Source organism: Schistocerca serialis, unplaced genomic scaffold, assembly GCF_023864345.2.
Source record: "Schistocerca serialis cubense isolate TAMUIC-IGC-003099 unplaced genomic scaffold, iqSchSeri2.2 HiC_scaffold_1240, whole genome shotgun sequence".
Taxonomy (NCBI): Eukaryota; Metazoa; Arthropoda; class Insecta; order Orthoptera; family Acrididae; genus Schistocerca; species Schistocerca serialis.
This window is the reverse complement of record NW_026047448.1, coordinates 102,501-107,500: the sequence shown is the minus strand read 5'-3', so window position 1 is coordinate 107,500 and position 5,000 is coordinate 102,501. Positions and strand designations below refer to the sequence as shown.

The window sequence follows — 5,000 nt, the reverse complement described above, 5'->3', positions numbered from 1 at the left end:
TTAACCTAACCCATATTGTGCCTTAACCTAACCCATATTGTGCCTTAACCTAACCCGTATTGTGCCTTAACCTAACCCGTATTGTGCCTTAACCTAACCCGTATTGTGCCTTAACCTAACCCGTATTGTGCCTTAACCTAACCCGTGTTGTGCCTTAACCTAACCCGTGTTGTGCCTTAACCTAACCCGTGTTGTGCCTTAACCTAACCCGTGTTGTGCCTTAACCTAACCCGTGTTGTGCCTTAACCTAACCCGTGTTGTGCCTTAACCTAACCCGTGTTGTGCCTTAACCTAACCCGTGTTGTGCCTTAACCTAACCCGTGTTGTGCCTTAACCTAACCCGTGTTGTGCCTTAACCTAACCCGTGTTGTGCCTTAACCTAACCCGTGTTGTGCCTTAACCTAACCCGTGTTGTGCCTTAACCTAACCCGTGTTGTGCCTTAACCTAACCCGTGTTGTGCCTTAACCTAACCCGTGTTGTGCCTTAACCTAACCCGTGTTGTGCCTTAACCTAACCCGTGTTGTGCCTTAACCTAACCCGTGTTGTGCCTTAACCTAACCCGTGTTGTGCCTTAACCTAACCTATGTTGCGCCTTAACCTAACCTATGTTGCGCCTTAACCTAACCTATGTTGCGCCTTAACCTAACCTATGTTGCGCCTTAACCTAACCTATGTTGCGCCTTAACCTAACCTATGTTGCGCCTTAACCTAACCTATGTTGCGCCTTAACCTAACCTATGTTGCGCCTTAACCTAACCTATGTTGCGCCTTAGCCCAACACACGTTGCGCCTTAGCCCAACACACGTTGGGCCTTAGCCCAACACACGTTGGGCCTTAGCCCAACACACGTTGGGCCTTAGCCCAACACACGTTGGGCCTTAGCCCAACACACGTTGGGCCTTAGCCCAACACACGTTGGGCCTTAACCCAACACACGTTGGGCCTTAACCCAACACACGATGGGCCTTAACCCAACACACGATGGGCCTTAACCCAACACACGTTGGGCCTTAACCCAACACACGTTGGGCCTTAACCCAACACACGTTGGGCCTTAACCCAACACACGTTGGGCCTTAACCCAACACACGTTGGGCCTTAACCCAACACACGTTGGGCCTTAACCCAACACACGTTGGGCCTTAACCCAACACACGTTGGGCCTTAACCCAACACACGTTGGGCCTTAACCCAACACACGTTGGGCCTTAACCCAACACACGTTGGGCCTTAACCCAACACACGTTGGGCCGTAACCCAACACACGTTGGGCCTTAACCCAACACACGTTGGGCCTTAACCCAACACACGTTGGGCCTTAACCCAACACACGTTGGGCCTTAACCCAACACACGTTGGGCCTTAACCCAACACACGTTGGGCCTTAACCCAACACACGTTGGGCCTTAACCCAACACACGTTGGGCCTTAACCCAACACACGTTGGGCCTTAACCCAACACACGTTGGGCCTTAACCCAACACACGTTGGGCCTTAACCCAACACACGTTGGGCCTTAACCCAACACACGTTGGGCCTTAACCCAACACACGTTGGGCCTTAACCCAACACACGTTGGGCCTTAACCCAACACACGTTGGGCCTTAACCCAACACACGTTGGGCCTTAACCCAACACACGTTGGGCCTTAACCCAACACACGTTGGGCCTTAACCTGCTCTGTAATTGTCATACGACGCGTTAAATTAGTGTAGTGTTGCCTAACTGCAACCCCCGCAATATAGTTTGCCACTCGCACTGCCCGGTCCCCAGAGTATCGCTTCATGTTAAACACCTTGCAGCTATACACTGTAATGCGGATGGCAGCAGGACGTACATGCTCAATGCCCTTCGCAGTTGTTCATTGGCATTCGCATGGCGAAGCACAGCCTACGTTGTGGTACGGCTTGTGTCAACTGTCCGCTGATGTTGTACGTCCAAATCACACACTGTACTGCACATTGGTCCTCATGTACTGAATGATACATCGTGGTACATGTGTGACCGTACCACGACTGCGCCAACAACGGCGAACCATACGGTCCAAATATTGTGCACTCAGCTACGTGTCGTCTCCCTATAAGAGCTGGATTGTAGTATGGTATGCCGTGGATGGCGATCAGCATGAGCCGTCTGTTGATGTAGTGGCGCGTGTTGTCAGACGTAGTCGTCTCTTCTCACACACCGTGATAGCATGGTGCACTGCGTTCCACATCTGCGACATGCGACAGAGGCCGGTTGACAGTCGTTCGCGCAATGGACATCGCATACGTACGGGGGCCACCTTCCACGTGTTCGCGAAGCGTGCACATGTTGTTGCGTGTATGTGGGCAGACATAGTGTGTCGTGACACCTGACACAGGCATGCAACAATCGTTGAATTTGCAAATGGCGATGGACGTCTACGTTTGCTGGTGACGTTACGCAAATGAACAACTGGTAAACCGTTGTGGTGCGGTTGTTCTCGCTAGAGGTGAATCAGTGATGGCGACGATCGGTTGAGCTACCAACCGGTTGTTTCAGCGATACCCACCATGCCCACGAACGTGAATGGCATGTGGGTGTGAAGCGATACGCGGCGGTGGCTGGGTGGGACCGTCCCCGGCCGGTGAGGGGGGGCCTCCCGGCGTGCTGGCCGCGCGGTGCGTGGGCGCACGCGCTACAGCCGGCTGGTGGGGGCGGCCAGTGGCAGGCGCGCCGGCCGACGGAGGCGGCAGGCGGCGCAGCTGCGCGCCGGCGCACCCTGCACGCGGCGCCGTGCGGCCAAAGTAGGTCCTCGCGGGCCCGGTGCGAAGCGCGGTGGACATCTGCAGTGTGCTGGTCCGATTGAGGACTGTGTGCGCTGAGGATGCGCCGCCGCCCGGCGCTCGGCGCCGCGACGCCGTCTGCTGCTCGGTCGCCTCTGCGGTTCTCGCAGGTGGTTTGTATCGCAGCTGTGCGGACGTGTTGGCGCGTGCGCTGTGCTGGGAGAGTTCGCTTCGGCACCCAAGTGGGGCTTTTGTCCTTCTGTGGCGCTGGCGTTGGAGCTGCCGGCCACCGTAGGTGGCGCGTGTTGTCTCCCGCCGGCAATGCCACGACAGCACGCTCCCGGGCCTCTGTCGGCAGCGGCAAGCTCAGTTGGGAGCACGGGTGGTCGCACCTAAAGCGTCTACTCGCCAAACCCCGGGCGATTGCGCCTCTCTCGAACCCGACCAAGTACTTAGGACGGCGCTGCGCGCCGCCGGGACCTGAGAGGGTTTCGAGGTGTATTGTGCAGGGGAGCTCAGCCTCCTCCTGTTTGCAGAATAATCGAGCGGACGCTTGCGTGTTCGCGCGGGCCCCCGGGACACACTCCCGGGCGGCCGGCTGCTCAGCTCTAGTTGACGCAGCTCCCTGGTTGATCCTGCCAGTAGTCATATGCTTGTCTCAAAGATTAAGCCATGCATGTCTCAGTACAAGCCGCATTAAGGTGAAACCGCGAATGGCTCATTAAATCAGTTATGGTTCCTTAGATCGTACCCACGTTACTTGGATAACTGTGGTAATTCTAGAGCTAATACATGCAAACAGAGTCCCGACCAGAGATGGAAGGGACGCTTTTATTAGATCAAAACCAATCGGTCGGCTCGTCCGGTCCGTTTGCCTTGGTGACTCTGAATAACTTTGGGCTGATCGCACGGTCCTCGTACCGGCGACGCATCTTTCAAATGTCTGCCTTATCAACTGTCGATGGTAGGTTCTGCGCCTACCATGGTTGTAACGGGTAACGGGGAATCAGGGTTCGATTCCGGAGAGGGAGCCTGAGAAACGGCTACCACATCCAAGGAAGGCAGCAGGCGCGCAAATTACCCACTCCCGGCACGGGGAGGTAGTGACGAAAAATAACGATACGGGACTCATCCGAGGCCCCGTAATCGGAATGAGTACACTTTAAATCCTTTAACGAGTATCTATTGGAGGGCAAGTCTGGTGCCAGCAGCCGCGGTAATTCCAGCTCCAATAGCGTATATTAAAGTTGTTGCGGTTAAAAAGCTCGTAGTTGGATTTGTGTCCCACGCTGTTGGTTCACCGCCCGTCGGTGTTTAACTGGCATGTATCGTGGGACGTCCTGCCGGTGGGGCGAGCCGAAGGCGTGCGACGCGCCTCGTGCGTGCTCGTGCGTCCCGAGGCGGACCCCGTTGCAATCCTACCAGGGTGCTCTTGAGTGAGTGTCTCGGTGGGCCGGCACGTTTACTTTGAACAAATTAGAGTGCTTAAAGCAGGCAAGCCCGCCTGAATACTGTGTGCATGGAATAATGGAATAGGACCTCGGTTCTATTTTGTTGGTTTTCGGAACCCGAGGTAATGATTAATAGGGACAGGCGGGGGCATTCGTATTGCGACGTTAGAGGTGAAATTCTTGGATCGTCGCAAGACGAACAGAAGCGAAAGCATTTGCCAAGTATGTTTTCATTAATCAAGAACGAAAGTTAGAGGTTCGAAGGCGATCAGATACCGCCCTAGTTCTAACCATAAACGATGCCAGCCAGCGATCCGCCGCAGTTCCTCCGATGACTCGGCGGGCAGCCTCCGGGAAACCAAAGCTTTTGGGTTCCGGGGGAAGTATGGTTGCAAAGCTGAAACTTAAAGGAATTGACGGAAGGGCACCACCAGGAGTGGAGCCTGCGGCTTAATTTGACTCAACACGGGAAACCTCACCAGGCCCGGACACCGGAAGGATTGACAGATTGATAGCTCTTTCTTGATTCGGTGGGTGGTGGTGCATGGCCGTTCTTAGTTGGTGGAGCGATTTGTCTGGTTAATTCCGATAACGAACGAGACTCTAGCCTGCTAACTAGTCGCGTGACATCCTTCGTGCTGTCAGCGATTACTTTTCTTCTTAGAGGGACAGGCGGCTTCTAGCCGCACGAGATTGAGCAATAACAGGTCTGTGATGCCCTTAGATGTTCTGGGCCGCACGCGCGCTACACTGAAGGAATCAGCGTGTCTTCCTAGGCCGAAAGGTCGGGGTAACCCGCT

The 5,000-nt window shown here is 54.8% G+C and overlaps 1 non-coding gene across 1 annotated transcript in view; it reads left to right on the top strand.

The window, feature by feature from the left end:
• The first annotated feature begins 3,371 nt into the window (after positions 1-3,371).
• Positions 3,372-5,000, top strand: part of LOC126436565 (small subunit ribosomal RNA) — a 1,910-nt gene continuing 281 nt past the window's right edge. The window contains exon 1 of the ribosomal RNA XR_007580763.1: positions 3,372-5,000. This exon is cut by the window's right edge and continues 281 nt beyond it. This is a non-coding gene — a ribosomal RNA (small subunit ribosomal RNA).